At 35.2% G+C, this 21906-nt stretch overlaps 1 long non-coding RNA gene across 1 annotated transcript; it reads right to left on the bottom strand.

Annotated features, from left to right (window-relative positions):
* Positions 1–522: 522 nt before the first annotated feature.
* Positions 523–21226, bottom strand: LOC136042873 (uncharacterized). Its single transcript, XR_010621467.1, has 3 exons — positions 20283–21226; positions 18912–19225; positions 523–7798 (listed from the first exon to the last, which is right to left on the bottom strand). It is a non-coding gene; the product is annotated as an uncharacterized LOC136042873 (long non-coding RNA).
* Between the last annotated feature and the right edge of the window lie 680 nt (positions 21227–21906).

Here is a 21906-nt window from a genome sequence, read left to right as displayed (position 1 = left end):
CCAATTTGTGCAGGTCCCTGACAAGCCTACCAATTTTCATCTTCCTAGCACGTCCAGAAGCACCGAACTCGCTAAAGCACTGGACCCCCCTAACTCCCCCCAAAGAAAGCGGATCCAGTCAGGTTACGTCAATCACGTATCCACGACATTAGCTTATTCTACCCACCAGGTTTCATCCCGATCTCTCCACTCTAAGCGTTTTCCAAGATTTCTGGTTTCCCCCTCCAGCTCCCCCCAATGTCACCAGATCTGGTCGGGATTTAAAATAAGAGCGTTAAGATATGAGTTCCTTCTAGTTACCAAGTTTCATTGAGATCCAGTCACCCGTTCTTAAGATAAAAATACCTCATTTTTTCTAATTTTTCTGAATTAAAACCCCCTTCAACTCCCCCAAAGAGAGTGGATTCAGTCAGATTATGTCAATCACGTATCTAGAACTTTTGCTCATTCTTCCCACCAAGTTTCATCCTGATCTCTCCACTCTAAGCTTTTTCCGAGATTTCCGGTCCTCCCCCCCAACTTCCCCCAATGCCACCTGAGTTACGAGGTCCTTCTAAATATTAAGTTTCGTTAAGATCCGATCACTCTTTCGTAAGTTAAAAATACCTCATTTTTTCTAACTTTTCCGTATTAACCTTCCCCCAACTCCCCCGAATATAGTGGATCCGTTCTGGTTATGTCAATCACGTATTTAGGACTCGTGCTTATTTTTCTCACCAATTTTTATCCTGATCCATCCACTTTAAGCGTTTTCCAAGATTTTAAGTTTCCCCTCACACTCCCCCCAATATCACCAGATCCGATTGGGATTTAAAATAAAAGCTCTGAGACACGATATCCTTCTAAATATCAAATTTCATTAAGATCCGATTACCTGTTCGTAAGTTAAAAATACCTCATTTTTTCTTAATTTTTCCGAATTAACCATCTCCCCTTCCTAGATGGTCGAATCGGGGAACGACTATTTCTAATTAATTCTGGTCTGGTCCCTGACACACCTGCAAAATTTCATAGTCCTGGCTTATCTGGAAGTGCCTAAACTAGCAAAACCGGGACCGACAGACAGACAGACCGACAGAACTTGCAATCGCTATATGTCACTTGGCAAATACCAAATGCCATAAAAATCTTCTGCTTTACATGCTTATGTTGGGTTAATTATGATACAAAACGGTCGTCAAAGCATACTACTCACAATTTATAATTGATTATGAAATTTTATCTTCATTCTAAAGACATTTATATTTTATGCAAAATGACCTATCCTTGACTTATATATATCTTGATTTAAATGAAATGACTCCAGAAATAAAAATCCCTTTTTAAAGACTTTTCTTTCACCAGACACCGTGTATTTAATACATTACCCGCTCACAGTCTACGGCAGCAAAATCTACCACTTATTGTACCTACCACTTATTTATTGTTAAAAATTAAAAATATAAAAATCTAAAATCTAGATAAAAAAAAATCTACCACTTATTTTACCTAACACTAAATTATTATTGAAAATAAGAAATCTACAAAACTAAAATCTACCACTTGTTTATTATTATACCACTTATTGCTTTAGGTTTACCACAAAAACAGCTGGAAATATTAAGGTTTAGGTTCGACGACCAAAACTATCTTAATAAACCCAAAGTGACCATTACTAATGCGTGTTTTCTTATATACTATCAAATGAACATCAATTAAACCATTTTGTAACAAAACATAGATATTCAGTTGAGGTTCGCTGCAAAGACGGCTGCCAATAATCACCTTTTAGGTCGGACGTTTTGGCGACCAAAAACGCTCTCAACAAGCGCAAAATCAGTATTAAAGCTATAAAGTTGTTTATCTAGGTACAATGTATCTATTAAAATATAATAAAAAAAAATTTCAATTTTTTCAACGTTTTTGGCGACCAAAGGCGCTCTCAATGAGCGTGAAGTCACGATTAAAGCTATAAAGTTTGTTTTCTATGCACAGGGTATCTATAAAAATATAATAAACTAATTTTTTCAAGACATAAATTAGGAGACGGAAATAAATAATCGTAGAGGTTACAAGGGCAGTGCCAAACCTACGGGTGGGCTGTGGGTCATTAAAATCATATAAATTACGAAAACGCGGGATTTTCAGCGCATTTTTCTTCAGAAAAAAGTTAATACAAGTTCTAGCCGCGTCCCTCCCACAAATCAGGATCTGCCAATGCACAGGGGGATATGTTGCTGAATGTTTTAAGACTGAATTTCATTTATCTCCACAAACATTCTAAGATATGCAAGACAGAGAGACACAACACTATAGAACAGTGAACACTATAGAACACTAACACTTTTATAGAACAGTGAAAGTAAGAGAAAGACACAACACTATAGAATAGTAAACACTATAGATAAGTGAAAGAAACAGTAATATACAGACATCAATATTATCAAGTTTTCTATTCTGTACACTTTCAGCGCTAAAATAACTTATGTTTGAGGAAATATGTTAATTTACTATAAAATACAAATAAAAACTGACATAATGGGTGGACAGGTGTAACATTTTTCTAGCTAAAACGGTCGCAAATATTCAATATGGCGTGATTTTACATAATCTCTCGAATGAGAGTTTTTAGGCTATCACTCGATTTTACCCTGAATTATCAAAGTTTAAAGCCCTACCACTTTGAGAATTTTTCATATAGGATTTGCAAAACTGACTACTATAAAGATTTTATCCCATGGAATCTCGCTTAAAACACACTTTGTTGGTTTTACCAACGGCATTTTATTTGTTAACTATCCCTGTGTCACAATTGTATGCTATTTGCCAACAACATGCCTTCCTTTCTGTGAAAAACCAGCTAACAGATAAAAGGGCGAGTGCACAATATTAAAGCGCTGGAAGAAAAGGCTACTATCTGTCCAGTCCTATGGACTTTCTATTAAACACCATTTGAGCAATAACAAACAATAAAAAAACATAACATTGTTAGAAATAACTTTGGATATTATTTGTTTAGTATTTTTCAATCTTTTTAAAGTCGAATTTAAGCGATGGTACTACCAAGACTTGCACAAAGTAATAAAAACAACTCACGTTAGCTTTTAAGACGTAGAAGTTGCAGTATTTTATTTGTAGTATACGGATTTCATTAAGGCAACTAGCATTTGGGTTGCTAGAGAATCAATTAGAAATTAAAATCAAACCAAGTAAAATAGACAAAACCAAAGAAAAAAAAAAGGAATGATTTAACTTCATTACTTCAACAAGACAAAAGAAAAACTATAAAAAGATCACGAGTCTGAACCATCTTTTTTACTTATTTCACTTATTAATATTGTTATTATTTTACTTATCTTTATTTTTTTACTCGAATGAGAGTTTTTAGGCTATCACTCGATTTTACCCTGAATTATCAAAGTTTAAAGCCCTACCACTTTGAGAATTTTTCATATAGGATTTGCAAAACTGACTACTATAAAGATTTTATCCCATGGAATCTCGCTTAAAACACACTTTGTTGGTTTTACCAACGGCATTTTATTTGTTAACTATCCCTGTGTCACAATTGTATGCTATTTGCCAACAACATGCCTTCCTTTCTGTGAAAAACCAGCTAACAGATAAAAGGGCGAGTGCACAATATTAAAGCGCTGGAAGAAAAGGCTACTATCTGTCCAGTCCTATGGACTTTCTATTAAACACCATTTGAGCAATAACAAACAATAAAAAAACATAACATTGTTAGAAATAACTTTGGATATTATTTGTTTAGTATTTTTCAATCTTTTTAAAGTCGAATTTAAGCGATGGTACTACCAAGACTTGCACAAAGTAATAAAAACAACTCACGTTAGCTTTTAAGACGTAGAAGTTGCAGTATTTTATTTGTAGTATACGGATTTCATTAAGGCAACTAGCATTTGGGTTGCTAGAGAATCAATTAGAAATTAAAATCAAACCAAGTAAAATAGACAAAACCAAAGAAAAAAAAAAGGAATGATTTAACTTCATTACTTCAACAAGACAAAAGAAAAACTATAAAAAGATCACGAGTCTGAACCATCTTTTTTACTTATTTATTTTTACTCAGCTGAGGGCAAACGAAAGAAAACAAATTAAATATGTGTTTTTTTTCAAATTTTTATTTCACCTTTATCTTCTATTTTCCTTATGGCCTCACGTCTTTATATCGTTTGATAAAATACCAAAGCATTTTTGAATTATGTTTAATACAGTCAGTAAAAAAGGGAGAAAAAAACTTTTTTTAGATTAAAATTTTTCAATTTCTGAGAAAGCGTTATCAGCCCACTATGCTTACCCTAAGAAAGAAAACAGTTTTATAACACCCGATTACTCCATCTTATTCCCGATAAAAAAAAAAGAAAATAAAGAAAGAAAATCTTCGATTTTTATAAGTCGGCTTCTAAGCGCACACAAATATGCTAGAAAAAAGAAAAATTCTTCAATTTTTCGAATCTGGTTAGCGAGTGCACGCAAATGAGCTAGAAAACATAAGAAGGAACATCAGATCATCTACGTACAGAGAGGTTCAAGAGTGGTTTCTTAGTTTCCTAGGAGTTTCAAACAATTCACATTATTTTGCATGATTCAAATTCGCCCCCCTCCTTCTTCGAATAATTCCCTATCTACAGGCCAATATTTAACCAGCCTTATTTTCGCTCTTTTTTTAGAACAGAAGTTCTGACGAGGTAAATACTATGTTAGAATTTTCTTATATTTTTGTGTAAAGTTAAGAGAAAGAAAAAATAGTTGAAATACACCTTACTCTGACACTTGGCCGTTTTACAACTTTATTTCCTTTTTTCACGCCTATCTCTGCTCCTAATTCACTAGGTACATCCTCTTTTTTAAGACATAACTTTTTCTTCAGTTTCAAAGGAGGAACAGCTGAAAAAATTTCAATAATAGCCTTTTTTGGCCATTTTCAATAATTCAATAAAAATTTCAATAAATCTCAATAAAAATTCCATTAATTTACAAGTTCCACTTGTTCAGCAGCTCACTTGAGATGAACAACATAGCGAGATAAGATTTGCTTTTCGTTGCTAATGATAATCATATTTCCTCTTCCCATCCAATCCTTGCCCACACGATTTGAATCATATCCAGGAGCAATACGACAGATAGTGTGTTTATTTTAAAGGCATTAATAGATAAATATGGAAAGGGTAAAACTTGTCTTTATGTGGGATTTCTGGATCTCCATAAGGCTTTTGATAGTGTCGACAGAGAGTTATTGAAGGGTGCCATGCTAAATATTGGCCTTCCCCATTCATTTGTTAGATTGATAGTGAGCATGTATACTTGTGTGAGTGGAATCATTCAAGTTGGTAATAGGTTTTCGAAGCTTTTTGATATTAAGCGGGGAGTAAAACAGGGCAGCACCCTTTCACCTAAGTTGTTTAATATTTTTATTAATGATGCTGTTAATTTTCTAGAGAATAGATGGGCTCCGAAAGTTAGCCTAGGGACTCAAAAACTATCTCTCTTATTATTTGCAGATGATATTGCTTTGGTGGCTAATAAACCGCAAGATCTACAGACTCTTTTGAATCTTATAGAAGAATATTTGCATATAAAAAAGTTAAGGCTGAATACTGAAAAGAGCGAAGTTGTTATTTTTAAAAAAAGGAAGGTTGGGGACGATGAAAAATATACATTTAAATTTAATAATAAGGAACTATTTATAAGTAAAAGAATAAAATATTTAGACTTTATCTTATCGGATAATGGAAGCATAAGGAGTCATGTTGATGAAATAATTAAGAGAGGTAGGGTGGCCATGTCAGCTATATTTAGAAACCCGACGATAATGGGGATCAAAAACCTAAAAATGCATAAAAGAATATTTAACACAAAAATTTTACCCGTGATAGAATATGGAGCAGAGATATGGGGTGGAGAAACGGTGCAGCAACTGGAGTCCCTTTAGCTCCAGTATTATAAAAGAGTGTTTGGTCTACATCAGACAACTCATTCACAGATTCTGAAAGGTGATATGGGCCTGTTTTCTTTAAAGCTACGTAGGTATATTTTAATGCTTAGATTCTGGTTGAAGTTAACTAAGAGTAATGAAGATGGACTAGTAAGAGCGGCATATGAAGAGATGTTGAAATGTGGTTTAAAAATCTCGTGGCCATCCCAAATTAAATCATTACTAGAAAAAGTAGGAATGCCTTATTTATGGAATAATGGTCTTTGCTCTCGTGATGTACCAATAAATTTAGAAAGCCAGGTACGATTTATATTAGAGAGTCAGGAAATTCAGCATTGGCAAGGGCTGGTTTTTGATTCTACAACCCTGCAACATTATAATCAGGCAAAACCTAGTTTTGGAGAGGAAGTTTATTTTAAATTTAACTTAACGGCTATGATTCTACGTCGTTAGATTCAGCTTAGGGCAAATTGTCTTCCAATCCAGAACAGGCAAAAAACGTTCGACAAAAATAAAATGATAGTTGGTCCTGATAGGCGGTATGTTTGTCCCCTTTGTAAAGATGATGATGAAGACGGATCATTTTCTCCGGAAATGCCCGGTGCTCTTGGATTTACGGGAAATTTATTTGTATGGGGTTAATTTGATGCTTCCGGGTATTCTACAAAATAGTAACCCAATCACAATATTTCGAGTGGGAGTATATATATAGATAAATCTTTAATAAGAAGAAAAAGTTTTATATGATTAATTTCTTTTGTAGTTAGATTAGGTACTTTTTGCGTTGAATTCTGTTTTTTGTGCGTGTTCGTACTGTTGTTAATTTCCTTGCTTGTTTGTTATTTATTTATATTTTTGTGTATATGGCCCACGGGTTTTTGAAATACACTTATCTATCTATCTATCTATCTATCCAGGAGCAATATTAACGCGACTGTTTACATCCTGCGATTTTTCCAGGTAATATCATGCACAGAACAAGGGCCTTAACTCCACCAGCGTATCCCAATGAAGTCTCAGGGAAATCAGAAAAGTAATTCTCATATCCATAGGCAGTCACTTTTATGTCATAACTTTGGAAATTACTCTTAAGAATAGAGTCAATATTTGATGCTATTGATGTGCCGTGGAATTCCAAAATAGGCACTGCTTCTTTTACCTCATTTCCATATTTTTCTCTGAATTTTTTCAAAGTTTCTACAAATTCTGATTCGAGTAGGGGGTTGACAACGTAAGTAACTTTTACTACGTTTACCCTAGTTTTGCAAAAGCGACGAAACTGCGAATCAGGCACACGGAAATGGTATTTTAACTCATCGGAGGGGTCAAATGACCTACTAGGGAGTATTTCGTATTTTTGAAATGTCGTCGCTACAGTACTTGCAACAGAAATAGACAGTTTAGCTACTTTGTAGTTAATAACGTATCTTGGATCCGCTTGACGAGGGTCATAAATCATAAATTCATCAAACAAAACCCTCCTGTAATTTTTGTGTTCCAACCAAACATGAAACTTGGCCGTCATTCCCAGGTAATCGAAAGCCATTGTGTATAATTTTATCACACACTTCAGCATTCGTACCGTGAAACTTTTCACGTGCATTATAAGCTTCGATTAATTTGGCTTGACAAGAATGAAAAGCTTCAAGCAGACTTGTAAAACCTCCTTAACTGAAGTCACTTCAGGATACCAGCTGTGAGTAGGTAGGATGTATTTCAAAACTTTATCTCTTACATCCAAAAATGCTGAGGACGAAGGATCTAAATCAATAATTTTGAATTTTGTTGCCTTATTCTTAAATTCTATCGCCTTTCGCCTCGCCAAATTTTGATATGTTTTAATTCGACACTTTTGGGTTTCTGAAAAGAAGAGAAAATATGTTTAAAGAATCAGGTTCTGTTTAGTACTCATCAAATTAGCATTCGGAAACATTATATATTAATTTAATTAATTAATTAATTAATAATAATTAATTAATTTAATTCATCTGCTTTTTAAAGATCACCGTTGACGTCTACTTTATTATATATCAAAATTCGTGGAGCGGCACATAGCCAATTATGTCAATTAAGTACGACCTATTACTTGTTTGGGAGGAGGATTTACTAGATATTTTTTTAGAAATTGCCAAAGGATTGTTTTGGGTACCCGACTGACTGACCGTATCTCAAACTTTTCTGTACGGGAATGTTAAGGTGGTTAGGATACATTCTGCGGATGGAGGATATCTGATAGTGAAAGATAATCCTTGTTAGTCAGCCGTCTAGGGCAAAACGAAAGGCAGGACGTCCCCAAATGGGGTGGAAGGATGTAAATAGGGGGGCTTTAAATATAATAGAGGAGAATTGTAAGTAGCAGTGTTGGCCTCAAGCAGCTTGGTTTTACATTGAGTTGTTAGTAGTATTACATATCTTTAGATAGATGTTCTTTAGCTTTCCCTTGCGCTACCATCTGGCAGGGAGTTCGGTGCTGTTTCGTCTTCAGTGTGGTGAAGTGATCTTCAATCATTGTTCATCCTATCTTCAGCCGTGGCGTCAAAAGCCCCAATTGAATCCAGGTCCCTCTTGAGTGTTTTGAGCCAGGTCTCTTCCTACCCCTCCCGCTCCTTCTCCCAATTAATAAAGGGTTTTTGGTTCACCATCTGTTGGGTCAGGCCTCTTACAACCAGGGCATAACTAGGATACTAAAGAGAGCACGGACGAGCATTACCACTCAGGGTGGGTAAATTATACACCATCTTTTTTGACATCGATGATCTTGGCTAAGGTTCATTCAAAATGACCAGGATTGAAATCAGACAAAAAGAAAAAAAAAACTTTTCTCTTCTGAATCCCTTAAACTTCCTACATTTCGGACTATTCTGTGAGTGTGAGTAGGATAGAACCAGCAGTTTGTCCTCCTACCCTCGCCTGAAGCTTTTGTTTGACGAAAAGGAATCAGCTTTAGAATGTCTACGATGGTTTCTCGGAGTTGAAGTGACAAATATCTGGCCTCCGAAACACCTGACACAATCAAGTTAGGAGGCGTTTTAACTTATTAGTGCAAAAACGTCATATTTACGGCGAAATTGATTTCAAATTTCGGCCTCACTGACTCTTTCCAAGAGAAAGACCAAGAATCTGTCTTAGGCCAAGGCAATCGAACAAAGGGACGCTTTCTTTTAGGAATCATTACCGTGCAGTTGAATCTAGTTCTTATATTACATTTTTTATTGAAACATTATGTTCTCCAATCTAGTCAACAGCTATTTGGAATGTTTCAAACATACTGCTAGAGCAAGTTTCTCTTTAGTTAATATCATTCTTGAAATGACGTAGCCAACCAGATATAATAAGAAATGAATTGGAATGATGGTCTCTTAATAGAACAGGACTCAAGTTAATTAAGATAAACAGGTCAATACAGGATACCTTATTCTTCATTTACATCTCTTACAATAGTTGGGCCTCCAAAGGATAAAAAAGTGATCTTTATTCGAACATATCCTATAAAGCTATTCCCTCAAGTTTGAATGCTTCGATTTGACGTGAACAATTTTCTGAGCCTACCAAAGATGAGAAAACAGTGAATTATGTAGAATATAGCATAGATAATCCATTTATTTTTCAACATATTTGCCATAGGAAAATATATTGCCAAATAAGTTTGTTAAGATATCCCAAAAGGAGAAAAGCACCCTCCAAAAGCTTAGGGACTAAAACCAGTTTTTAGCTTGTAACACTCAAATCCATTGATTTCCAATGCTAATTTACTTCAACCTCCAAATACGTTTAATCCACCCCATTCGAAAAAAAAATTCCACTTTCATCTTCCAAGAAAGTTTTTCGTCTGTAGTATAGATTTTTTGTGCTAAATTTTTTATCGTATTTATTATTCAAATTTTAAGTTACACACCATACCCTCCCCCATCCCGAAAAACAAACAAAGTAATACAGCAAATATTGACCTTCTTTCATCTACAGATCCTACGATAATTTTAGTAGTAAAATCTATTCCTAAATTTTAAACCATAGATCTCTTAGCTTAAAATGTGGATTTGAGTAGTTTTTCTGACAATGATAATTTTTTACTCCACCAGAACACATAAATTTAAATTATGAACTTCAATCTTTTTCGGGTATGACTTCTCCAAAATTTTAACCTTCCGGCCACCCTTTTGCGAGACTTTCTGCCTCTTACAACTGTTACTTATCGTTATCGTAGGGTGTTGAGAGAAAACCTTCTTGACATTTTACAATGCACAAACCCCTGTAATCCCTAGTACGACAGCTACTTATGACTTGTTGATATTAATCCTTTGTTAATTTTTCTATAGTATTACCAATTGTTTATTTTGATTTCTAAGGGCATTTTTACTAGTGCATTCTGTTCTGGTTAGAAAATACTTGGATGAAGGATAATACGAGCTCAGCAACAGAGTCAAGCGAATATTTAAGATGTAATACATGAGCACTGGAAAAAGGTTGCTGAATGATGACACCCCCCCCCCCCCCGGGAACAAACACAGAAATGATTAACAATACAAAAATTGAAAATATTCCTGTTCAGATCTTTGTAAAATAAAGCTTCCCTAGCAAGATGCCCATCTGGGGGAATTTTCCTGCGCCACTCGTGGTGTAAGATTTCCAGGAATTACATCTTAAAGTAATACTTACACCTCAGCAATACCTGCCATTTATTTTTTAAGATTCGAGAGATTTAGTTCAAATTTCTGAACAGCAAACAACAAAGAGAGATAAAACTCCACAAAAAAACCTCAAACGAGACTACGGCCAGTAGAGAGGAAAGACTAAAACAACGCGGATATTTCGCCAGTATCCAAACTAGGCCAATGAAAGAAGGTCAATATTTGCTGTATTACTTTGCTTGTTTGTTTTTCGGGATGGGGGAGGGTATGGTGTGTAACTTAAAATTTGAATAATAAATACGATAAAAAATTTAGCACAAAAAATCTATACTACAGATGGAAAAGTTTCTTGGAAGATGAAAGTGGAAATATTTTTTCGAATGGGTGGATTAAACGTATTTGGAGTTTGAAGTAAATTAGCATTGGAAATCAATGGATTTGAGCGTTACAAGCTAGAAACTGATTTTAGTCCCTAAGCTTTTGGAGGGTGCTTTTCTCCTTTTGGGATATCTTAAAAAACTTATTTGGCAATATATTTTCCTATGGCAAATATGTTGAAAAATAAATGGATTATCTATGCTATCTATATATATAAAAATAAGTTGTCTGTCTGTGTGTCTGTCTGTCTGTCAGGTGAAGTCATGTTTCTGTGTTGACTGACGTCATCAAGTTAGTTGTCGTCATTTTTGCTACGACGGTGACGTCATTCAAGATATTTAAGACATATGTTCACGTAGAAATCTATTAATGTTTAAGTTTAAAATGACTGATGAACTTACAATGGCAAAAGCCGATGAAGACGCTCAAAGAGTCTATGCCAAAAAACTTGCTGCTGATAGAGAAAGTCAGAAAAGAAAGCGTGCCGAGGAATCAAAAGAACAGCAAGGAAACAGGCTTGAGGCTGATAGAGAAAGAAAGAACAGAAAGCGTGCCGAGGAATCAAAAGAACAGCAAGGAAACAGGCTTGAGGCTGATAGAGAAAGAAAGAACAGAATGCCTACTGATACGCATAAAATTGTTATTTCCGCTGACAAAACGCCTCCTGGCCAACATGTGCGTAGATACAATGCTCCAACTATCGACGAAGTGGCAATCGTTATGGTCGGTGATCAGTTTTTACCTCGAGATATTATTCTTCATAAGCGAAACGCTCAGTTGTTAAGAATTGCTGAAACTCATCGATGCTACTATGCCCTACAATAACCTATCATTTTTTGGGATGGAGCCGACGGCTATCACTTTAATATTAAATTGATGAATCCAGCCACTAACAAAGAAATGAATAAGAAATGCAGTGCAATGCATTATTATTCCTATAGACTAATGATTCGGCAGGATGAAGAAAATTATATTTTAAAATGCCGTGAATTGTTTCACCAATTTGTCGTTGATATGTATGCTAAAATTGAATCAGAACGTTTGCTATATATCCGCCTGAATCAGACCAAGCTCCGCTCTGAACAATACATTCATTTGCAAGATGCAGTTATAAATGACGGTAATACCACAAACGTTGGAAGATTAACAATTTTACCTTCGTCATATGCTGGCAGTCCCCGTCATATGCATGAATATGCTCAAGATGCTATTGCGTATGTTCGTCTCTATTGTCGTCCAGATTTATTTATTACATTTACATGTAATCAATCTTGGGACGAGATACTGCAGCTTTTACTTCAAGGACAATCGGTGGTTCATAGGCATGACATTACGGCCCGTGTCTTCCGGCAAAAGTTGAAATCACTGATAAACTACATAGTAAAACTTGAAGTGTTTGGGTCAGTGCGATGCTGGATGTACTCAGTGGAATGGCAAAAACGAGGTTTGCCACACGCACATATACTAATCTGGCTACATAAAAAAATTACTTCGAACGAAATTGATGATGTGATTTCCGCTGAAATACCTGATAAAAATGTCGATAAGGGGTTACATGATATTATTGTAAAAAATATGATACATGGACCTTGCGGTGCACTGAACGAAAATTCACCATGCATGGCCAAAGGAAGGTGCACAAAGCAATATCCTCGACTTTTAGTATCAAACACAATTACTGGCAATGATGGTTACCCACAATATAGAAGAAGATCTACTGAAGATGGCGGTAAAACAGCAATAATAAAGAAGCGTAACGGTACCACCATCGAAGTAGATAACCAGTGGGTTGTTCCATATTCCCCATTATTATCAAAAACATTTAATGCACACATAAACGTTGAATACTGTAACTCCGTAAAGGCAATCAAATACATATGTAAATACGTCAACAAAGGCAGTGACATGGCAGTTTTTGGCTTGCAGCCCGAAATCAAAGATTTCGACGAAATCGTACAATATCAGGCTGGAAGATACATAAGCAGTAATGAAGCTGTTTGCCGAATTCTTTCATTTCCGATACATGAACGTAGTCCAGCTGTTGTTCACTTAGCGGTACATTTACAGAATGGTCAACGTGTTTATTTCACGGAAACCAACGTGCAACAAAGAGTCCTGAATCCACCGGATACAACATTAACAGCTTTTTTTTCGCTTTGCAAAAATGATTCTTTTGCAAAAAACTGCTGTATACTGAAGTGCCTTCGTATTACACGTGGAATACTAAAAATAAAGTATTTGAACGTCGAAAACAGGGTAAGTCAGTCGACGGCCAACCTACCATCTTCAAAGATACCACGATAGGAAGACTCTACACCGTTCACCCCAATCAACATGAATGCTTCTTTCTACGCCTGCTTTTGGTGAATGTACCCGGTCCGACATCCTTTGAGTATTTGAGAACTGTAAACGGTACTATACATGACACTTACCGTAGTGCATGCCAAGCTCTGAATTTATTGGAGAATGACCAACACTGGGATAACTGCATCAATGACACGTGCGAAACGTCAACCCCAAGTCAAATTCATGCATTGTTTAGCATCATTTTAACAACTTGCTCTCCATCAGCTCCTACAGAGTTATGGGAAAAATATAAGTCAAAAATGTCCGAAGATATACTCCATCGAAAACAGTTAGAGACGTCAGATATGACTTTTGATTTTACATCAGAAATTTATAACTACACTTTAGTTATTATAGAAGATTTGTGCGTACGTATGGCAAACAAACCTCTTCAGGATATGGGAATGCCTTCACCTAACCGTATCGCTGCTGTTTCGACATGTGTAGAATTGGATCGTGAACAAAGTTACAGTACGAGTGATCTATTGTCGTATGTACAAAATAACATTTCCAAGTTAACGTCGGAACAAAAAGACATTTATGATACGATAATGCATTGTGTCGATAACAACGTTGGAGAAATTTTCTTTTTGGATGCGCCAGGAGGTACTGGTAAAACATTTGTGATAAAACTGATTCTGGCATCAATTCGATCAAAAAATGATATAGCGTTGGCAATTGCGTCGTCCGGAATAGCCGCAACATTGCTGCCTGGTGGAAGAACTGCTCATTCCGCTTTGAAATTGCCTCTGAATTTGCATTCTACAGAAACTCCCACGTGCAATATTTCCAAATCATCTGGGATGGGTAAAGTATTGCAGCAATGCAAACTTATTATTCGGGATGAGTGCACAATGGCACACAAAAAATCGCTCGAGGCTCTGGATCAATGCTTGAAAGATTTGAGAGGGAAGTCGAAACCCTTTGGCAGCACATTAATATTGCTTGCGGGAGATTTCAGGCAAACATTACCTATAATACCTAGATCAACTCCTGCAGACGAAATGAATGCTTGCCTGAAAAATTCTAATTTATGGGCACACGTAAAAATATTAAAATTAACTACAAATATGCGTGTCCGATTGCAAAACGATGACTCTGGTCAAACATTTTCAGATCAATTGCTGGCAATTGGAAACGGAAAGCTCCCAGTAGACTCAATTTCAGGACGTATACAACTACCTACTGATTTCTGTAATTTAGTGACGTCCAAAAATGAATTGATTGAAAAAGTATTTCCGAATATTCTAAAAAATTATAAAAATAATAAATGGCTAAGTGAAAGAGCGATTCTCGCACCCAAAAATATAGACGTCCACGAAATCAACAATATTGTTTTGACCAAGATTCGAGACCAGGCAGTCCTTTACAAGTCAGTCGACACAGTTTTGTAACCAAATGAAGCGGTTAATTATCCATCTGAATTTTTAAATTCCATAGATCTTTCAGGGTTTCCACCACACGTGCTACAACTAAAAATAGGCGCACCAATAATACTTTTAAGAAATATAAACCCACCAAAGCTTTGCAATGGCACTCGACTTGCCGTAAAAAAAACAATGGAAAACCTAATAGAGGCCACAATCTTGACAGGGCCTTTTGAGGGTGAGGCTGTTCTTATTCCTCGCATTCCCATGATTCCAACGGATCTGCCTTTTCAATTTAAAAGATTGCAATTCCCAATTCGATTAGCATTTGCAATCACCATTAACAAAGCTCAAGGTCAATCATTAGAAAAATGTGGTATAGATCTTAATACTGATTGTTTTTCCCATGGACAATTGTACGTTGCATGTTCGAGGGTCGGTAAACCTTACAATCTATTTATATGCAGCGACGATTAGACAGCGAAGAATGTTGTATATTCGCAAGTTTTACGCAGTTAATTTGTATTGCATCTATCTATCTATCTATCTATATAAAAACGAGTTGTGTGTATGCATGTTTGTTTGTTTGTAAAAAGAGCGTTTGCATATGACGTCATTATTAGTACATACGGCTTTGTATATGCACAGACAATGGGAAAGCCAAGAATGTTGTATATTCGCAATTTTTACGTAGTTTGAAACACATATATAAATCTATCTATATTCACAGGTGGGACACAGGGACACAACTACAATGGCGCGTAACTAATATGGCGCGTAACGACTTACGCGCGCGGGGGGGCTTGGGGGGGCGCGAAGCGCCACCCCAACAGCTAGTATTCTATATAATTCACTGTTTTCTCATCTTTGGTAGGCTCAGAAAATTGTTCACGTCAAATCATTTATAAGATGCGTTCGACTAAAGATCACTTTTTTATCCTTTGGAGCCCCAACTATTGTAAGAGATGTAAATGAAGAATAAGATATCCTGAATTGACTTGTTTATCTTAATTAACTTGAGTCCTGTTCTATTAAGACACCATCATTCCAATTCATTTCTTATTATATCTAGCTGACTACGTCATTCCAAAAATGATATTAACTAAAGAGGAACTTGCTCTAGCAGTATGTTTGAATCATTCCAAATAGCTGTTGACTAGATTGGAGAACATAATTTTTCAATAAAAAATGCAATATAAGAACTGGATTAAACTGCATGGTAATGATTCCTAAAAGAAAGCGTCTTATTGTTCGATTGCCTTGGCCTAAGACAGATTTAAGGGATATTGGGCATGCCAACCCCCCACAATTATGCAATCTGCCTTTTATGCTTTAAAACTAATTGTTGTTTATAAATATGTCAAAAGACATTGTGCTAGTGGTTGCCAATAAGACACCTCAGCAATATATCGAGAACGACTGGGGTATTAAGTCAAAACTTTTGGGGCTAATACCATAACTACATCTGCTCTTATAATTTAGATAAATAAAGAAAGTGTAAGTGTATGAAGGTTGTCAAAGAGCAGAGATGGAATCTTTTGGGAATGATATTAAGTTTTGTTTTTCAGGTCAACTTCCGGAGTTATAAAATTGAGTTAAACAATACTGTTGATGTCAGAATTAAAACTTGTTGAAAAAAGTTTCCCCAACATATAAATAGCAACCGAAACAATGGATTCTTATAGGATTAAATAAATAAAAAGTATTTTTTTAACTGAAAGTAAGGAGCGACATTAAGACTTAAAAGGAAACAAACATTATCCCGAATATGAAAAGGGTTGTCCGCTCCTCCAGGGATGTCAGCTCTTTACGCTGAAGTTTTTTATTGTTTTAAAAACTAGAGCTGTGAGAAAGAATCAGAATTTAGCGTAAAGAATGGGGCGTTGAGGAAGTGACAGCCCCTTTCATACACGGAATAATTTCTGTTCGTTTCAAGTTTTAATGTCGCTCCTTACTTTCAGTAAAAAAAAGCTTTTCTTTATTCAATTTCTGAACGTTTTTGAATCAACGCAGGTTTTTATTTTGGCTCACTGTACATGATTAATTAAAACAAAATTTGCATATTAATTTTATTTTGTTGGCTAAATAGCTTTCTCCAAGTTTTAATCAGACGATTTTAAGAAAACAGGGCGGTGGAGGGGGGCCAACTTACTGTCCAATTATTGGTTGCTTAAATATGCCACTAGAACTTTCAATTTTATTTACGAACTGTTTTATTAGTAATAAATATACGTAACTTACGAATTAACTTACGCAATGAACTTCTATACTCGTATATTTTTATTACGCATATGATGGGGTTCGTCCCTTCGGCAATACCTCACTCTTTGCATTAAAGTCTGAATTTTGTTCCATTTTTTGAAGAATGACCCCTGAATCATAAAAGTCAGTTTAATTAAAATAAATAACTCTTTTGAAATTACTAAAAATACTTTAACATAAAGAGCGAGGTACTGAGGAGACAAACCCCCTCATATACGTAATAATTTCTGTTCGTTTTAAGTTTTAATGCTGCTCCTTACTTTCAGCTGAAAAAACTCGTTTTTTATTTTCTAATTGTTTTTTTTTAATAATACTGGAAAATCCAGCGACCCCTTCATGGAAATTCTCTTCCCCATGATAAATTCCTTCAAGGAAAGATCTTCCCACATAACCCCCTCCCCCTTACACTTTTTTCCACATCTTTGCAGATAGGAGCTTGAAATCTCATCAATGGGATTCTCTAATACGCTGAATCTGATGGTGTGATTTTCACTGAGATTCTATATCTTTATGAGGTGTTTCTCCCTTTTTTCAAAAATAAGGTACATTTCCTGAGGCTCGTAACTTTAGATCGGTAAGACCAAACATGATGAAACTTATATATTTAAAATCAGCATAAAATCCGATTCTTTTCATGTGTCTATTGGTATCATAATTCCGTTTTTAAGAGTTTCGGATACTATTGAGCATGGTCACTCAACTTTGAACCTTTGTTACCACGAACTGCTTGAAAGAAGAGAAAAGATAAAACATTATTTTTATTCCCATAAAAAGGACAATGTCAATAAAAAACAAACAGAGGTTAATTCAAAAACTTTTTCAACATAACAAGTTTCTCAAAGAAAAGTAAAGAGCTCCATTGAGTCAAAAATGAGCAGAAATAAAGTCAAATAATCTTCTAAGCGTGAAACTATCACAAACCATAATCTTGGAACATTATTTCACTTTATTTCTGCTCATCTATGGCTTAATACTTTTTTCTTTTCTTTGAAAAACTCGTTTTGTGTAAAGTTTTTTAAATCAATTTAACATAAAAAACTATAGAAGAATATGTTTTTGTGAATAATAAATATTTGTTTGGATCTAAAAACCGATAAATTCTAATAAAATGATTTCTAGCCACGATTACACAAAATAGTGAGGGATAGAAATTCAAATTCAACATTCTAATTTTGTATTCAAATTCGGCGTATTAAGCTCTATTAGGGCTACATATTTTAAGTTTCAAATAGTTCGTGGTAACGAACTGTAGTAAGGAGCGACACGGCTCAATAGTATACAAAACTTTAAAAAACGGAATTTTGATAGGCTACTAATAGATACATCAAAAAAATCGGATTTTCATGCTGATTTTAAATATATAAGTTTCATCAAATTTAGTTATACTCATTAAAAGTTATGAGCCTGAGAAAATTTGCCTTATTTTTGAAAACAGGGGGAAGCCCCCCCCCCCTAAAAGTCACAGAATCCTAACCAAAATCACACCATCGCATTCAACGTATCAGAGAACCCTACTGTAGAAGTTTCAAGCTCCTGTCTACAAAAATGTGGAACTTTTTGCAGGCTGTTCCCTCCTCAACGCCCCGCTCTTTACACTAAAGTTTTCACTATTTTAGAAAGTAGAATTGAGAGAAATAGTCAAACTTTAACGTAAAGAGCGGGGCATTGTGGAGGGAACAGCCCCTTTCATACACGAGTAATTTCTGTTTGTTTTTACTTTTAATGTCGCTCCTTACTTTCAATTTTAAAAAAAAAAACTGTTTTTTTGTTATTTAATTTTTGAAACAAGAAATGATGTTCATTACTATTCATATTTCTTAGCCAGTTTTTCAATACGTGAATTGGAGAACCTTTCAAAAAGAATTTGGCTTACACACGTTTAAGCTCTCATAAATAAGGCAACGATAGTTGAGAGTTTGGACATAACGCTTTTAAAACCCTCTTTGTGTCGTTTGCAATATAAAAACTATACAAAACAAGCAATCAATTTACCCATTAGAGGTGTATACTGTAGAATGACCACAAGCGAGCTTGCCCACACTTTCCAACTACTTCATGGCCACACTTAAAAGTGGTCTTGGCATTGCAACGCTCTGTAGTTGTAGTTTGTCCACAGGATACGTTTATCTCATGGCCACATGATAGCTTCTTCACCACCTCTTCACTACATTTATGAGAATAGTGATGAAATTCGCAAGGGAGGTCACATCGATGGATTTTATAATCTTCCAGTTTGTTACAAGTTCCTTGACATCGAGTTTGTCCGCGACGTACGAAGTGCTTTTGAAGACAATATCTTCCATTTTCTAAAACACGATCAATTATCACTAGAGAATATTCTCACTTGAAATAGAAAAGATAAAAACAAACAAAACGATCCAATCTTTAAGTCTAAAAGTGGTTTGTGTAACAGACCCAGGGATAAATATAGCCCACAGTGTTTGCCACTTTGTGGCTAATTGGTCTTTGCGTCAATCCCATGAATTTGACCACCCCCTCCTCCCGTTCCCGAATATAGTTATAGTTGTTGTGTAAATCAGTCAAATATTTGGGATTGACGAATTTACATATACCCTCAAGCTAGTCCTATAAAAGAACTTAAATGCTTTTTGAAGTACTTAAAATGTCTTTAGATTTTTTTTCCAAAGTATTTCACACACTTCTTAAATATTTTTTAAACATAAATGTGGTAGAATTTTGAATAAATATTTTTTTTAAATCAAAGTATTTATTCCTTGGTTCTTAGTGATTTTTCATTCCTAGCAGAGGTATCTCATTTTCTTCAAACTTTGAAGTCGCAAAATTTCCAAATTTGGTTTGAAATATATAGGCTATTGTAACTATAGTAAGGCTTTAACATCATCTCTTCCAGTAGAAAGGTTTTCATCAACAATAGGGGGCATTTTCACTGCAAACAGGAAATCCTTCGGGTGGCAAAACATTAAAGAAAATACACTTTAAACTACAAGCGTATACTGTAACTCATGAGCTTAAGGTCAAAACCGAGACTAGTCTTCCGGCAAAGAGCACAGAAAATTGGTATAGTAAATAACTTTGCCACTTTCACAGGCCTTGATAGGAATGAAACAATCCTTAGTACTGTGTTACCAATCCGAACTAGAAAATTCACAAACAATTTTAATTCTACTACACAAGTTTGTAGGCAAATTTTTACCTCTTTAGACAGATCTCTTCATATAAGATCGAAATAATTGGCAGTTGCAATGCATTTGAACCTCTTTTCCCAGTTTCCACGGGCATTGAGGCAACTCCTATCACCTCCTTAAAAGAAAAAACTAGGTAATCATGCACTCTAAGTAATCATAAAATTTAAACTACAATAGTATTTTATTTTATTTTTACCTTTCAGAATGTCAGCATGGCTACCAGTTTCTTTGATTTTCGCACGACCTGTTTAAAGTGGTACACTTCCTAGATTTCTGTTTTCTTCCAGTTGACCGACTGGTTTATATTCATTTTGCACCTTCTGTAAGCTTGATTTTGATGCACCATCAGATGATTTAATTTCTTCACCCTTGAAACTGCTTCCAGATCGCTCATCTAGGTCAGCAAACACAGATTTCATAACACGACAGCTTTGAAGGTAAGTTTCCCGTAAAAAAAAGTAAAGTAAACTGCTCTTTTGTATCTCGTTTGATATCTTGAGATGATATTTTTGAGTTAAAGGCATCCCTTTGCTGTTCAAAATACCGCTTATGGTTACTATTTTCATTGTCATTAGAGCGATTCATCGGCTCCAGTTCAGTTGGATTCCCAGCTAAAGCTTCACAAGCTATATAGCCACGAGTACTTAAGGAGCGGCCAGTCGTGTCTCAGCTCTCATTTGATTCTTCACTTTCAATGGCTGAAACGTCATCAAAAAGTCCTTTTCTTTCTTTCTTCTTGTCAAAACTTAATGCGATTGGCATAAGTTTAGCTTCCCTTAAACCATTTTCTCTGGTAATGTTAATATTCCGATGTTTGCTACTTAAGAATTCTACCTTTACGGAGTTTTTCACCTCCGAATTTTCAAGATCACTGTCACCCTCATCACTATCTAGCACTCAGAACAGCTATCTAGCACAGATAAAATTTTATTGTAGAACAAACTATCGCTGCATAACAAGCTAACATTAACACCAAAGTTCAACCTTACGTTTAGGTCTAGGCTAGATTTTGGCACAGTTTTATATATGTGATTGCGGTAGAGACTTTGAACCAAGCTCATTTTCTTCTTCAGAGAAAGTGTTTACTTCTCCTTCCGAAGAAAAGTCAAACAATCCTTTAGCCATTTTATCTAATGACTTATCAACCTAAACTAAAATGTAATTTTACAATAACTCAAAGATTACAAACGCTCAAACAAGATATGACATAATGTGCAAACCTTGTACAAACAAATTCGTATGTTTTTATTATGTATATGAGGGGGTTCGCCCCCTTGTCAATACCACTCTCTTTACACTAAAGCTTAAATTTTGTCCCAATTCCTTAAGAATGACCCCTGAATCAAAAAGGCCGTAGAATAAATAGTTGAAATCAATAAAATTATTTTAGTGTAAAGAGTGAAGTATTAGAAGGAGGTGAACCCCATCATGTGCTTAATAATTTCTGTTCGTTCAGGTTTTAATGCTGCTCCTTACTTTCAGGTGAAGAAATTTTTTCATATTTATTTTTTCATTGCTCTTTTAAAAAAGGCTAAAAAAATCCTGCGCCCCCTTCATGGAAATTCTCTTCCCCAATGACAAATTCCTCCATAGAAAGTTCCTCCCCCATAACCCCATCCCCTCAACCAAAAAAATCCCCCTGAAAGCGGGGGGTTTTCCCTACATAAACATGATATTCCTCATTAAGCCAACTTACACAAACAATTAATGTTATTCCTTCAAAAGCATCATTCCAAACTTGCTATATATATATATATATATATATATATATATATATATATATATATATATATATATATGTATATATATATATATATATA

Source organism: Artemia franciscana, unplaced genomic scaffold, assembly GCF_032884065.1.
Source record: "Artemia franciscana unplaced genomic scaffold, ASM3288406v1 Scaffold_2283, whole genome shotgun sequence".
In the NCBI taxonomy this organism is placed as follows: Eukaryota; Metazoa; Arthropoda; class Branchiopoda; order Anostraca; family Artemiidae; genus Artemia; species Artemia franciscana.
The sequence above is the reverse complement of the archived record's forward strand: the minus strand, read 5'-3'. Positions and strand labels throughout refer to the sequence as shown.